The sequence below is a fragment of the Dermochelys coriacea genome, chromosome 2 (assembly GCF_009764565.3).
Source record: "Dermochelys coriacea isolate rDerCor1 chromosome 2, rDerCor1.pri.v4, whole genome shotgun sequence".
NCBI lineage: Eukaryota > Metazoa > Chordata > Testudines > Dermochelyidae > Dermochelys > Dermochelys coriacea.
The window spans coordinates 42,783,810-42,800,609 of NC_050069.1; the positions used below are offsets into that span (position 1 = coordinate 42,783,810).

At 41.7% G+C, this 16,800-nt stretch overlaps 1 pseudogene; it reads left to right on the plus strand.

Moving 5' to 3' along the window:
• The first annotated feature begins 1,408 nt into the window (after nt 1-1,408).
• On the plus strand, nt 1,409-6,097 carry LOC119850437 (annotated as a pseudogene).
• Nucleotides 6,098-16,800: the final 10,703 nt, after the last annotated feature.

Here is a 16,800-nt window from a genome sequence, read left to right on the forward strand (position 1 = left end):
GGCAGGGAGGAAACCAAATTTAAGCAGAGGTGGTTGTACTGTTTATTGCTAAGGTTGACTTTCCATTATAAACCTGTTTTTCAGTTGCTTATTACTTTGTTAAACTAATCCATTGGGCTGAAATTTTCCATTGTGTGTGTGTCTGCCTCAGCTGAAACTTTCCAAAATACTTCAGCCTAAAATGGTTCAGCTGTCTGTGACGTTCAAGGAAAAAATGCATTCTACCCATGTTTAAAATTCTTCTAGTCATGTGCCTTGTGTTGTCTCCATAAAAATTTGTGTAAATTTGGCCAAGTTATGAGCTGCTGGGAGCATGGGGTTGGAGGCAGGATACAGAGCAGGTGCTGAAGAGGGGTGGGGAACTGACAGTGGGAGCCTAGAAGCAGAAGGGTCTTTAGCCATTAAAGACACTCTTCTCCAAAACCTGGAATCGAACCCAGGATTTTTGTCTATTCCTCTGCAGTTAGCAAATAACTGAGAAATCCAGTAGTAATCTGTTGTTTCTTGCCCTCTAATGTGTAGTTCACATAGAGGAAAACAGCCTACTAATGCTACCAGTTACTCTGTTAGTTCGAGTGTAGAGGTCTGTGCTGCTGATGATCCAAGATAGAGATCAATATGGCTCTACAGGAGGACACTTGGGGTTTTTCAGTTTTTTAAAATTAGGAAATTACATTTTAAAAAAAAATTAGAATACTAAGGTTGCAAAATCAAGCATTCAAAGTTAGAAAGTCAGTTTTATGGCTGCCCTGAAACCTTAGTCCAGCCCCCTTGTGTGTATTACACAAAATTCAATTGCATGATCAAATACCATTTTTCCACAAGATCCTAGTGCTCAGGCTCGGAGCTCTGGAGATGAATCATGGTTGTGTAATGATGAGGCTGCTGTCTGCAGGACCTTTGCCTCATTCATTGTAGAAGTTGGAAGGTGTGTAGTGAACGAGGCAGGGGATTACAGGAAGAGAGAGGCTGATCCTGTGGTTAAGGCAGTTGAATAGCCTGGCAAATTGGATTCTATCCCTACCTGTGCTACAGAGTTGCTATGAAATCCTGGGCAAGTAACTTAAATCAAAGTGTTCACAGGTGGTTGGTTTTTGTTTCTCCTTTTCTTTCAATTAAATTGTATCGATTTAAGATGGTCTAAGTTAATGCTGTTCTGCAGTTTAGTGGTATTTGACTTGAAGTCAATTTTCACACTCCTCTTAAGTCATCTTGCCTGTCACTTGAAGTCCTTGTATTAATTTCTTTAACTAAATTTTGAAACAGCAAAGCCAGAAAAAATGGATTATTTTAAACTGCTCTGTAACTAGAAACAAATGTTTGTTTTAAATCCAACTTCCACCCTAATGAAAACTAAAACCGATATAAACCCCCAAGGAATTTTGATAAAATATCCATGGTTGTCCTAATGGAGCTGCTGAATGTTGGGATTCCCTTTGAGACCTTTTCGGTGTGGTTTATACAGAACACCTTGTCAAGTTCTGGGAAAACACTTTGGCTAATTCTCTGGGATCCAAAAACTGAATTTGATGCCCACTCATCATTCATGTTACCTTGTTATGTATGTAACAGCTCTATGCCCACAGGGCCCAGGCCCTGACATGGGGCAGTAGATACTGGGTAATACCATCACAATTCCACGTCATGTTTCACGCTACATAGTTTATATACATCTTTCCTAGCTACTAATATTTATATTTGAATATAATTGGTTTGGACATTGTATAGCTAGTGTAAGGACCAATCACTTACATCCTTACCCTATCTGTACTTCAAGCTTATCAGTTCAGGGTGTTTCTGCTTTTCTCAACTAGCCCAAAAACACCATCCAGCACACAGCCTGTTACACCTTGTTTATAGTTTAACCTTGCGCTCAAATCAAGCTATATTCAAGTTTCCTTATGCCCAACAAAATCTAAACCTGCACTAAATATTAATGTGATAAATATATTCCTACTTAAAGTATTTTCTCTCTAGATGGGTATTGGTTTCGGCTGTCCTACAGGTTCCATTACTCAAGCTTCAGGCACTCTAGAGCGAGATCATGGGCTGAATCCTTTGCCTTGCAAGGGTCGGTTTGTCTGTGCTGCACTGCCGCCATCATCGTGGGCTTCGGGGACCTCGAATCCGCTGCCGGCCTCCAACTCCTCAACTACTTCCTGGCTGACGAGCTACATCGAGGGGTATGTGCCCTCTCAGGCTGACATTGCCGTTTTTGAAGCAGTGTCTACGCCGCCTCCTGCTGACTCGTTCCACGCTCTCCGCTGGTACAACCACATGAAGTCATACGAAAAGCAAAAGGCAAGTTTGCCAGGAGTAAAGAAGGCTTTGGGAAAATGTGGTCCTGCTGATGTTAAGACTCCACAGGTGCAACCACAGATAGCAAAGATGATGATATGGATCTCTTTATATCTGAAGAGGAGGAAAGTGATGAATCAGAGACTAGATTCATATTGAGCAAGACGTTCTTCTCTCAAAGTCCAAAAACCCAACTCTTTTATTGCCAAATCATCCATCTTACTGGAGGTGAAACCCTGGGCTGAGGAGACAGATGTGGCGAAATTGGTGGAGCCAAAGCATTCAGGCAGATGGCTTAGTCTGGGGATCTTCCAAGCTGGTTCCAGTTGGCTATGGTATCAAGAAGCTTCAAATTCAGTATGTAGTTGAAGATGATAAAGTTGGTACAGATGTGTTGGAAGAGAGAATAACAACCTTTGAAGATTATGTACAATCAATGGCTGTAGCTGCTTTCAACAAGATCTAAACCCTGCTACATCTGGACTAAAATTACTTGAAAGCTTTAATATATTAAAAAAAAAAAAAAAAAAAAAAAGGCAGCCAAGGATTCCCCTAGGCAATCCTTGAGTAATGCAAAGCTAGAGCAAACTCTGCATAGCTGAGCCTTGGGCCCAATATCATAATGGTAGACAGAAATCTTCACCTCCTTTCCTCCCCCAATCTCAAATAGCGCACAGCCCTCCTAAAGCCTCTCAAATGAGGCCCTTAATAAAATTTTTTTCACTTAGAGTGGGCCCAGTCCTGGGAGGTAGTAAAAGCTCTCCACTCCTGTTGCAAACTATGAGCTCAGTGCTTGCAGTCCAAAAACAAGGCATAAGCTCTTTGCTGTTCAGCATCCCAAACTCGGGTCTCTTCAGAGCACTTTAGAGTTCTTCTGTTGGCAGAACCTCCAGTTTTGGTGGCAGCTTTTTTTTTTTTTTTTTTTAAAGTTCTATAATGGAACTCAATCCTCAGACAGATGTGAAGTTTCTATGCTGAATGTGGCTGGTTTTCTTCAGTTAATGAAAAGCCTGAAGATCCTGGAAAGTTACTGAACTTGGGCTTGAGTTAGCAGCAAGCATCACCCTTGGGAGCCAGCTGTAGGGGGAAAATTCCTTGATTTCATTGGTAAAGAACCAGGCCCTAATTTTGTGACTCTTACTCTGGCAAGGCCAGGTTCAGAAGCTAGAGTACCTGTTGAACTGAGAATATGCAGTGTGCTTGCCTCAAAATGTGTCACATTCATCATAGCTAGATCGTCTGATGGCTGGTGCAAAACTGGTCTGGTCCCTGAAAAAGCTGAGCAGCTACTGGGGGAGAGGCAGGGAATATATATTAGAGATTTACTGATGCTGTCACCTCTATCCAGGGATGCTGATTTGTAACAACAGACAAATCAGAGCATGAGGCTGCATCCAGAACCATAGATGTTGGGAGGGTTCCCCCTCCCCACATGAATCTCTTGCATTTGTGATTTTAGGATAAAATAGTGTTTAATTCAGAAGACCAATGATCTTGTGGCAGCTACTTTTCCCTTTGTCATTGTTTGTGCCTAAATTAAGGTAAATGTTTAACATGTATTTTGCCATTTATACACACAATGGCCCATATTCATCTCACCTAGCACAAGGTGGTGTCTATTTTCCCTCCATTCTTTTCTCTGCATTCTGCCCAACAGAGGTCAGGTGCTGCCATCCTTCCTCTGGATTTTTAAGAGTGGAGAGCAGTGTTGGATTAGTCTGGCCTCCCCGGAGCCCTCCTCTCACTGATTGCACAGTCCTTGCATGGCCTAACCCTACTGCGCAGCTGAATTTTGTAGTGGTTCTGGAGTCCAACGTGTTTCCTAGAAGGAGGGGAGGTTGTGACTGTTTTCTGCCTACAGGAGTTTGGATCAGTGTGTCTTATGGGTTTATGTTGTTTGTTTGGCTGCTCCCCCCACCATGGACCTTCTGCTGCTGGACACCTCCAACAGACTCAGCAACTATGGCCTTTTTCTATTTTAAAATGTCCCATTATGTCACTAAATCTCTCAGAGTTTAGTTGAAAAGGAAAAGCATTACAATGTCCTCTATCCAACAGCTTAAAAGCTTGCAGGGTAGTAACAAAGCCTGTCTCGGAGTGTTAGCCCCTAATAAATGAAGCAGGTTCTGTGCCAGAGCAGGTGCTCCCACTTTGGCCAATTAAGAGGGTGGGGCAGCACCTGAGGGCTATAAAAGGTCAGGGAGAGACCCAGGCAGGGAGGAGTTCTGGTGAGAATTAGGAAACATGAGGAGAAATCTGGGGAATGTGTCAGAGGACAGAAAACGCTCTGTAGTTCTCCCTGGAAAGTGAGACACGTATCAGGAAGCCAGCAGAGGGGCTGGTTGGCCAGCTGACCTTCCTGAGTCAAAGTGAGAGCTGGGAGACTGCAAAGGGCTGAGAGCTAGGAAGCCAAGGGAGGAGCTAGCTTGCTGATCTTCCTGAGCTAGAGAGCCAAGACTCGAGAGGGCTGAGAGCAGCAGAGGGAGATGCCTGCTGGCTCTCCCAGCTGGGGAGCTAGAGAACTGTCCTTGTACAAGGACAGTGCTGGAGGGCTGGGGCTATATGTTGCATGCTCTGTTTGGACTATGCTGGTGGAATTCTGGACTGTAGCTGTGGGACTTTTGTTATAACATTTGTGCACAGGACTCTTGTAATAAGTGAATCCCACTGGGCTATAATTATACTTGGGAAGATACTTTGGACTATTTCTGGAGAGTCTGAAGGAAGGCAAGTGAGGTAGCTGCACCTGTCGTGCAGCAGCCTGCAGCAGGAGGGTGCTACGGGGGGCTGGCCCTATCACATTGCCATCAATAAATTATCCAATGGGTTTTTGTTGAACATTACCTCTAAAGCACTAAAAATGCATATAAGAAATCTGATGGATAATCCCTCAAACAACAAAAGAAACAAAATTACACACAGCTAATTGAGATCAGAATCTGCCTTTGAATCTCCATACCCTTAGACATGTAACAGCTGTCACTTGGTGCCGCAATGTAATGATATGCTGTTAAATGGGAGAAGGGAATCACACTTTAAGGGAAATTAATCTATAAAGTCTTTGGGGAAAATCAAATAAGATTCACCAGTTAAACCTACAAAACAATTAATGCCCTGGGGTATAAATCCAGTCAGTGAAGGACTAAATAGGCTATTTGGCTACTCTACCTCTCACTGGCTTTACTGTAATGACTCTGCAGCAATCAATACCTCAGCACTGATTCTCTGATGGGAGATTGTTCTTACCCAATTCCCCATCCCCGAAATGGTGTCCCTGTTTCTGTTCAGTCCTGTACAACAGGTGTCTTCACCTCCCATGAATGCCCCAGAAGCTTTTCTACTCTCTGTGGTGATAACTTGTTAGAGGTTCCTGCAAAGGATTGTTATGTGTATGTTGAACGTGAAGACACCTGCTGTGTATGACTGAGCACTGAAAGAGGGGCCATGCTGGAAGAAAAAAATTAGATGGTTTGGATTGCTGAGTTGGATGGGTTAGTAGGTGAAAGGGAGTAATCAGTCTTGCATAGGGCACCAATAAAGAAACAAATTTCAGAGTAAATGAAAACATTGAATGAGAAAGCAAATATGTAGTGAAATATAAATAGCATGCTACAGCTTTAATGAGCAGACTTCAAAAAGGTGAGGTCAATAAAGCATTGAAGTTCATTAGTTCCTTAATTAGACATCAAAACTTAATACTCAGCATTTAACACTATACACATTCAAAACAATGTCCCAAGATCAACCAATTAAGCGGTAGGTGGGTAAGATGCTTATTTCAGAGCAGGGGAAACTGAGATGAGAGAGATGAAGTGACTTGCTTAAATCCAAGCAGCAAGTTAGTGGCTGAACTAGGACTGGAACTCAGGACCTACTGACACCAGTCTGTGATTATCATGGCATTCCAAGGTCTCTTTAAACTTCAGAAATGTACGAGCTGAACAAAAGTTCAAGCTGCAGCAGATATTTTAAAATGCAGAAATCACAAAGAGTAGATTAATTATCAGGAATACATCAATTAATAATTTATAGCTCTGGATATCTGATGCTATCTGCCTACCATCATCATCTTTAATTTGTAGAACTATTTAATCCTAATATTAAACATGAACATCCAAAAAACAAAACAAAAACAAAAACCCAACTATACAAATGTGAATGCTTAACATTGCTGCGTCCTGTTACATACCAGTTCTTCACCCTGACACTAGGTGGGTCTATACCATAACCTTACAAGGCACTACTAGAAATATCCTAGCTTTGGTTTTTTTTATTATTATTATTTATTTAATTTTTCAGATGACAACACCTGAGAAGTTTATGACCATCAGGAGAATTTACTACTAAGTCATATACTGATGTAATGAAATCTAATATATGCTGTGTAATGAATTATGAGATGTTACTTAGTTTCAGGATTTTATTACTTCAATCAGTTATGACCATATTTCCTTTTATATGGTTGCTCATTCTTTAAACATACCAGATGACTGTATAGAGAACACCTAATAAAATCTGGAGATGTTAGAATGTAAATGTTTTAATTTTTTTGCTGTAAATTTGTTTTCATTCTTGCAATGCGAGCTGTCTTATTGAAAACAGTACATACCTTGTTGGTATTTTCTCAGATCTTTGATAGAAAATAATTGGATAGCACTACTTTAATTATGTCTACTGAGAAACATTAATTGGTAGTGATGGTGCTTGGGGAAAGAAGGAAGAAGAGGAAAATAGTATTCATTTTTAATAGAAAATTGGAAAGACTATAAACATGCCATTCATGATAGAAATTATTGTCCTGATTCTCGTCTCATTTATACCCAGGCACCGCCAGTGACTCACTGAACTCGCTCCAAATTTATACCACTGTCAATTAAAGGAGAATCAGGCTTTATGTTCTATAAGCTACAGCAAAATCAGAGGTATGAAAACTGTCACCATAGTCTCCTGGAATTTCCTCCTAAGTTTTGCCCCAAACCAATTCTTGCATTACATTTACAAGGCTATCATCATTTGACATGTAGGGCTGATGTGGTCTCACACAAATGCACTCCTTTGAAGTAAGTGGAATTACATGGCTATAAAACAGACATAAGATCAGAAACAATGCCTGCATAACTCAATTATAAAACTGTCATTAACTGTCTTAAACTATATTATAATAAATAGTAGTTGAAATTTCCCTATTGACATTGTTAGGATGTTTATAACTAGTGTTGAATTTTCATGGAAAATATTTTAAAATTGGTTTAATAAGGGTTAGTATAATATATTCCATGGAATAAAAATATCAAAGGATGAGACCTTTGTGCACTTTAATATAGGTACTGCCCTGATATGTGAGCATAGATATCTTGTATTTTATAAGGACTGTAGCTAATGATATGGCTATACATGGCTACCTCTGTACAAAAATAGGCCCCCATTGAAATAAAAGGGGAGTTCTAGTTGTATACCAATGGAACAACAGGACGCAAAGAAGCTCTCATGAAAAGATTCTAATAATATCTAAAGTACTGCCCTACATCTAAGGGTACATCTATCCAGCCGCTGGGATGGGAGATGTGATTCCCAGCTCAGGCAGAGATACGTGTGCTAACTCTGCTCAGGCTGGCACACTAAAAATAGTAGTGTGGCCACAGCACAGGTGACAGCTTGGGCTAGTCACCTGAGGACATATGTAGGGGGTGGGCATCCTGCAGGAGAGCACATCAATGAGGGCTGCCCTATGAGATCATCCCTGCAGCGCCATTGTTTGGCTTAGAAAAATGTCAATAGACTAATATGACACAAAACCCTCTCACTTTGGCCCTGCAAAGCCTTTGAGCTTTGCCCAGTTTCCATTATTCCATGACCTGATGACCCCACTTTTCATTTTATATTTGTCTGTTATTGTTGCTGCCTATAAACAAGAGCAGCTTTCTGTGTGTGGGGATTGGATTGTCTGCCTTAAAATAGTTCCAATACAAAATTATTTAATCATCTAAACAGTATTATTAAGGGGAAGTTCTACAGCTTATGGTATACAAGAGGTCATGCTAGATGATCACAGTAGTTCCCTTCTGGCTTTGGAATCTAGGAATAAAAAATTATCTCAATAAGAGTGTATGCTAAGATGTTTCTCAAAAGGCCCATCTTGTTTCTTGCTCCCATTAACATCTCTATCAGTAATTTTATAAAATGTTAAAGAACTTCAAAGTGGTATGGAATATAGAGCTTTATATTACCTTTGAAGAAAGCCCAGAGTTGTTCCCAGGATCTAATTCAGCTAGAGGGAGAAGGCACTTGAAATGACTGGCCCGCATACTTGAAATATGTCTTGTACAGTTACAAGGCACAGTTTAACTCCATTAAAAGCATTTTGGCAGTTTATCAATATTTGGGAACACGCCATTGGATTGGTCTGCCATAACCCTGTATGAGTCAAGGAGTTGGAAAAGCTGACAAAGCAGTGTAACTGAAATTGACATCTCTTTACCCTTTAGGTCCTTAATAAATTACTAATACACTTAGTATTACATAGCTCTTAAAACTGTTTTCAGCTGTGTATTGTTAACAGATGCCATCCAAAAACATGTTTTGGCAAATATGTTGTATATTTATTTTGTGTATTTCTTTTACATCCCCCATAACATTGTAGACTTTGAGACATCTCATAGAATAAGTCCAAACATTACTTGTAATTTGCAAATAGCAGGAAACAAACTGTGCTTTCCATAAGTTCTATAGAGGATGTAAGAATTCATATTTGCTGGTTGTTTGTTTTTTGTTGTTGTTGTTTTTTTAAACTTTGGAGTCAGTAAAAGATCCTCTCTCTCCCAGGCTTTATTCTCCTCCTCAAATTACATCTGATATAAGTTTGCTTTTGTTTCTCACCTAACCTTCTCAGTAGAAGCCCAGAATAGCTTTTCCCAGGAGGGTCACTTAATAAGATATCCTAGTATGTGCTGCTGTTGTAGCGGTGTCAATTCCAGGATATTAGAGAGACAGGGTGGGTGAGGTAATATCTTTTCTGGACCAACTTCTGTTGGTGAGAGAGAGAGAAGCTTTCAAGCTACACAGAGCTCTGAGCTGAAGAAGAGTTCTCTGTGAGCTTGAAAGCTTGCCTCTCTCACCAACAGAAGTTGGTCCAAAAAAGATATTACCTCATCCAGTTTGGTTCTCTAAGATAGCCTACTGGCACTCAGTTGCTGAAAAATTTGATTGCTCTTGCTCTATTTCCTGACTCAGAAGAAACTAGTATATACCGTAGAAACCAAATAATATGACTGGCTGCCTGTGTCATAGCCAGCCAATAAATCAGCTGTGGTCCTAGTAACAATACTGTGTGGCATGTTTAAAGTGTTAATTTTCCAAGTGAAGTAATGATTGCTTGGATATATAATTTAAGAAAATATTTGGTGGCCCATCACGTTATCGTAGATTGATTGGGAGTTGTACCCATTCTTATGTAAATGATGACTGCAATTTAAGCAGTTGCTTAAAGAATTTTGGTCCTGATTCTCATCTTACATATGCCAGCTTCATTACTGCAGACTTCTATGAAGCTGCTTCTGAATTACCCCAGAATACGCCCTTTCATCCCTTTGATTGGCAAGGTTAACAGTCAAAGGTGACCCCAGAAACTGTGAATGTGCTGCATGGAGGGTGGAGTGGAATTGTCCTGAAAATATTAGATCTTGTGTTCTGGATTTGCTCCAGTACCATTAGCAATATTACTTTGTTCTGCTGAGTGAACCAATTGGAGGAATCTCATGTCTTTTTCTGTTGGCTGGACCAATCTGTCCTATTCAGCATCACAATGACTGTTCCAGTGGAAAGGTACACACATTTAGAAAAGGCTGTTTCTTGATCCCCTTGTGATTGTAAAGTGAGTCTTTTCTGCACTTTTGAAGGTTGGAATATTGGCATAAACAGTATATCCCGCAGTTCTGAGATGGGTGAAAATTTGAGTCACTGAGTCAAGGAGTTGGCATAGATGTGTTCATTTGGGATGATGAGCCCATGTTCGTTGGCAGTAACTATCAAAATAGTTTACTGCCCCTATGCCCCACTTCCTGTGGGGTTCTGTCCAAGAGCAGACACTCGAGATTGTTTTGGGAAATATATAGGAAAAAATGGCTCTGTAAATAACTAAATGTGTATATGATTCAAAACCATCCTTCTTATTCTTGACTCTGTCTGGACTTGCTCCTCCATATCACCCAGGCTTTCTTTTTCCCTCTCTCCTCTCTTGTAACATCAGCTCACTGTCCTGTTTCACAACTCTTGGTATGGGAGCCTTCTCTTCTGCAGCTCCTGCCATCTGCAACAGCCTGGCTGTATCCCTCTAGGCAATTTACAACTCAAATCCCTTTCCTATCACTCTCATTTATTGATGAAGCTGAGACTTGATTATTTAACTCTGTAAACCATTTGGGAATATGATTTGTAGATGAGATACTATACAAAACAAAGACCTTCCATTCTCATTGAAATCAAGAGGGAGGGATGGGTTGCCACCAACTTTAGGCCCTGCTTCCACTCCCATTAAAGTTGTACTGTACAACTGTATGGTGAACAAACATTAAACAGTCTGAAATCAGAACCCATATTCTAATAGTGATCTACAAAACAGTCAGTGTAGACAACCTTGCTCTGATGTTATGGGAGCAGCATGTTGACAGCAGAAGCAATATGACAAAATCACACACCAGTTGCATAGACAAGAGGGAGTAAAATGAATGTGCAAATATATAAAACTTGTTCAAGTCAATTACATAAGTTAGTAACCCCTGCAGTGTTTGAAGTTTAAATTGCTTGGAAATTATTCCAATTCTTATATCAGGGGAGAGCTCCTTCCTGGAAATGGGCTGAGCAGACAAAGACAAGTCTACCATATGCAGTACAAGTGACTCAAGGGAGCTGAAGAGAGAATACTTTTACTGCCTTGTGTTACTAAAAAATATTTAGACCTAGATGGTGATAACAAGTGGGCTTAATAAGAAGCAATTATTTCTCACTGGGTAGACAATTTTTACAGTTTCCTTCTCTGTCTATATAATGCAATGCTATCTGCTTAAATAACCTAGGATTGTTCATAATAAATTGCCATAGAAAACTCACAGCTCAGTCCAGATTGTGTAATACTAAAGAAATGGCACTATTTGGGTATCCACATTTTTAACCCATTTTTAAACCCAAAATATATCCTATTGAAAAAAGAAGTAATGAGAAAGAAATTGCTTGCCTGTATGCAACTGTTTTAAATTATTATGTAGTTGGTTAGCTTTAAATGTGCTTTTTTGATGGTTTATTTTTTAATGCTTTAATTTGGCGCTGTTCTGTGGGGATTGACTGAATTTATAACCTCAATCCCATGGTTAAATTGTTCCTATGAGAAAAGGCTCCGTGGATTGAACTTGCTTAAACTTCAGTAAAGAAGGGAGGAGCAAACCTCATGTCAGTGTTTAAATATCCTAGGGGATCACTCGAGGATTAATGTTGAGGTCTCCTCAGGCTCCCGGGAGCTGGCTTTACAACTAGGAGTGGACCTGAATGGAACGGGAGGAAAAGTTGGGCTACAAATCAAGACAAGCTTTTTCTTTCAGACGCTCAGTAGAATTTGGGATTAGCTACTAAAAGAAATAGTAGAAATAGGCAGGGAAAATGTGTTTATAAAAAAGAGGGGTCTTTACTTAGGAGTGTTGGGTGGCTGAAGTGCAGCATGTGGCTAAATGGTGTTCTGTCTCCACTAGAGAATGGAAGCACTGGTAATCAAGCCGTGGGATGACACCTGGGTAAGTGCCAACCGTGCAGTGTGCCTTCACTAGCCATGCTGTTTTGGTTGCAGTTTTGCCTTGTGAATACATTTGCCCTTTACTGCTCGGAGACAGGTGCCCTGCCCCCACAGAACTCACTCCACAGTTCCTGACACAGATCCCCTAAACAGTGGCTTCTGGGAACCTCCAAGAAATGACTTCAGAAAGAGGAAAGAAACTTTTCTGTACCTCTGTGATGAGCGCACCTTGCCAATGCAGCAGCTGATTGTGAGGATGAGAGCTCTCCTGGCTGTGAAGAGACCAGTGATCGCCCTGTGAACAATAGCTTCCTAAATAGTTAAAGGGTACAAGTTTGGGGTAGGCAGGCCATTGGTGACTGCTGCTGTGGTGAAGATTTACAGGGTAGTACATAGTGTATTACAGGGACCTCTGATCAAGGTGACTTGTACCGAGACCTCTGAGGAATGTAAACACCTGGGATTCCCTAACTTTGCCGTGAACTTGCTCTCACGCCTGCACCACACCAGGATCTGGGCTTATCCATAGTACTAGTATAAAGGACAAACCCCAAAGTCATTCATAACCAGAGCACTAGCCCATCCATACCTTGAAATACCAAGAAATGTGAGAAAAGTAACAGTCACAGTTCAGATTCAAGGCAAAAGGCTGCTTCTTGGATCAGCGATGGTACAGACATACTAACATTCACACACAGCACTTATAATGAGGAAGGTAGGTAGACATGCTAGATTAATTTGACACTGGAGAGGCATGTCTTTATCACGCTAACTGGACTAACAGCGGTTGTGTAATGCAGGCAAACAGGACCTTCAAAAACATCTCTTGGCGGAAAATCCCAGGGAGAGAAAGAATTCAGAGAGCAAGGGGAAAGCAGATAACAGTGCAGCCAAGTTGTTCACATAGCTGATTATGAAAGGACCAGTTCTGTGAATGGTGAGGTGCAAGTTTCGGTGGGGAAAGACAGAAATGTGCAGTGACCCAAAAACTGATTGCAAGCCTGGAGCACTTGCTTTAAGATAACTTTTTTTATACGATTCCTGAGCCTGGGGAAAATGAAGGGCTAACTTTAGTGTCTGCTAGATTTCTAGGAATGTGTTTGATGTCCCACGGCAGCTAGCCGACAGTGCAATTCTCCCCCCAACTCTCACAGTGCAGCCCTATTGTTATTGTCCGGGCTTGTTATATAGGACTGCCAGTTTCTCTGCCTTCTTGCAGCACTGAGTGATGTCCATCTCAGCCAGTTGCTCACAGCCATACACCAAAGTATTGCGGTAAAAGTAGTGCGCTATGGGGCACCACAATGTGTTCAGTGTTACTTGGACAGGGAGGTGACTTTTGGCAAACTTTATCCCTGGACAATGGTGTGCAGAAAGTAAACCAGACAGGCCACCTAGCTAGTGACTAGTGATGAATTACAGGACAATAGAAGGAGGGCTTTTCATCATTATTATGCCAGCAGTTTGCATGCATGCTGGCACTACACCACTGGAAGTTGGCTTGGGGAAGACCATATAGCGGTTAGCCTTGTTCAAAGCAAGTCTAATGCAAACGTTGGTTCGAACACCTATGCACTGTTGGGAACGCTTTTGTGTGTGGATATGAGAGGTGTTACAATTATCCTCGCGAGGTCAAATGGTTAAACTCACAGCATGCAATGCACCAGCTTGAGCTGATTAGCCGCTCAATAGAGATGGAACATTTCGTGCTGGTAGTTCTGACCTATTTATGCTGCACCTTTGTATTAAAATTGATACTGCCCTTGGATTCCTGGCAAATTGCAATGTAGTTGGGGAAAGTTAGTCAGCTAGATTATGGCAATTCCTGTGGAAAGCAAGTTTCACCTACTGTAGAGATAGGGTGACCAGACGTCCCATTTTGGCTGGGACAGTCCCTTTTTTAAGCCCTGTCCTGACTTTTTTGACTTTTGTGGCAAAACTGGGCATTTGTCCCATTTGCTCTTGCCGACTTGATCAGTTGCAAGAGCAAATGGGACAAATGCCCACTTTTGTCAGAAAAATGGGGTACAGAGGAATGTGTAGGGTGTGTGTGTGTGACCGGAGATGCCAACCCCGCATGGGGGGGGAGGGCGGAGGTAGGGTTGGGGGGAAGGCGGTGTTCCAGTATGCAGGGGGACAGCAACAGCCACGTGCACGGGGGCCGGAAGGGTTCCAGTTACCAAGCAACAGCCTCGCGGGGGGCAGCTTGAGCAAGTGGCTGGGGGTGTCCCATTTTCCCTTTTGGAAATATGGTCTTCCCATATAGCGGAGGAGAATACATTTAATGGATTTATCATTATTTTCATCCTATGGTGCCCATCTCTTTGTTTAAAATCAAAAGTGTGATAGTATTTAAAGTTTAAAAAAAATTCATATTTGCAAAATACATATATAGAACAACGCTGCTGAACATGTTCATCTGGGAAACACACTCTATTTATATCTGGTGTAACCCTTCTGACAGGTGCACCATCAGCAGCAAAAAGGGCCAGATTCAATATCGAGAGGTTCCTTTTAACAAGACAAAACAGAACTGGCTTGAGCCCGCACCCAGTAATGTGAGAAAACTAAGCCCTACCCCGAGCACCTCGAAGAGGCAATACTTCCCCATGCACAAACACTGAGTCTGCGTGTAACAAAAGACAACTTCTATTAAAATGGGACAGAGAACCTAGCATTAATTTGGGAAAACACCACAATCCCCACAGTACTGGCAGGAACCTTTGCCTCAGGTTCCCACCTTGTGGTGTGAAAGTACAAATAAATGTCCCCTTTACATGCCACTCCCCTTTCCCTGTGCTGCACCCCACTCACCGTTGGTTTTCCTTACTCAGTGAAGACCCAGAGTTCAGAGGTGCATTCACCTGTGTCCACCTGTCCACCCTGGAAGTGGGGAGGGGCCATTGAGCAATGCCTGCACTGCTGCCCTCACCTCACAACTGGCTCACTGCCGCTGTCGCTGTCATCTCTGCCACTGTTTTCACTGCTACTTGCTGCTCTCTGCCACTTCTGCAATGCTGCATGTTGGGCTTCCCCACTTAGCCCAGCTCTGGGTGATTTCACTGGATAGTGAGGAAGCTCTGTGCTGCTGCTTCTTTATTCTCTTGCAGTGCAATACTGTTCCCATATCAGGTCTAAAGCTTAGCTCCCAGATCTATTCATCACTGAACAGAAACAAGGACTCTGAGTTGAGTTTAATCAGCTCTAGCATTAAACATGTGGGAAAGGGGTAGCTGGTGTTGAGCAGTCAACACATCATCAAGTAGAAACACCTGCCCCCATCTTCTTTTTATCTGTAGTGGAATTTGGCATCCCTACCCCTGGCTTAGTAGGTGAGGTTCAGTTTAGGGTGACCCCCTCAATCAGGGCAGGCTAAGTGCAGTTCTGCTGCTCTTTACTCATACAATAAGGATAACAATATTCCATTACCCCTGCATTCAACACTAGAGTGATTTGTAACCCCCAAACCAGCCCAAATGGATCATTTTGGCAAAGCAGGTCTGTCTGCTGAATACCTAGGCAGAGTAGGTGTGTCTATGCAAACACAGTCTGCTTCTGAAGCCTCCCTCGACCCTCCATGCATCACTAGATGTCAGGGGAGAGCTCAGTCAGACCCTGCTTACACCAGTATGAAATGGAGTATTGTAAAACCACATTACAAAGTTTGCAATTATATAGGAAGGGGGTTGAGTAGAGGAGTAAATCTCTTAACTGTAGAAGTCTCAGTTGCAATCCAATCTAGATTACTAACAACAATCCATCTGATGATTTCAACCGAGTTTCCAGTGGACATTTGTCCACTTCCGAAGAATGCAGTGCAGTCTGGCCTAGCTGACACTCTGTTCTATGGAGTGAGCCAGGACTGAAGTATCAAGGCTGATGCTGGCCAGGACTGATAGGCACTGACGGAAGGTTGTAAGGCAGTTTGCACAGCATTGCTTGCACTCTGCATGGTGGTAAGCCTGGCTTCCAGATGTGAAATATTAGTACAAAAATCGACTGTCACTGAGCGCCCAACGTTGTTATATTATTGAACAGCAAAAGTCTTTTCAAGCACAGAGGGAAAATGTCTGCTAAGACATAAACAATTAAAGCAAGAGACACCCTGAACTTTATCTGGTCAATATTGTAAAAGTTAAATGATGTTTTGCATTTCTAAGAACATCCCATTTCAGCATTCTGCAGCAGCCGGGTGGTCACTGGATTTTGAACTGTATCCCATCCAACAGAATTGTCTTTCCATCCATTTAAATCCAAGAAGAAGGGAATAATGATCTCAGGATTTTGCATTTATCCTTGGATTTGGCCTATTGGCCTGCCTAAAGAAATGCAACAATCTGAAAAAGTCTTCACAAAGCCAAGACTTACATGGCTAAAGTGAAATTCAATTTTATCTTAATGTGTTCTTCAGAATTGTCTTCCCCCTTATTCCTTTACAGATCAGATAAAAGCTAAATTCTGCTCTGAGTTCCTCCAATCAGTGTGACCCTAATGAAGTTGCATCCCTTGAATGGAGAGCAGAATGTGACCCAAAGATTTCATTATCCTGGAAATGACTTGTACAGAGAATTGTGGGAGAGGTTGTATGATTCAGCAGCCACAGCAGGACCAGTGAGAGGGTTGATATTTCTGGCCGTCACAGTACTAATTGTTCTCTATATTGATTTAAAAGAAAAAGAGCCTTCCTGAATATACCAGTTAGCATATGTCACTATGGTATTTCT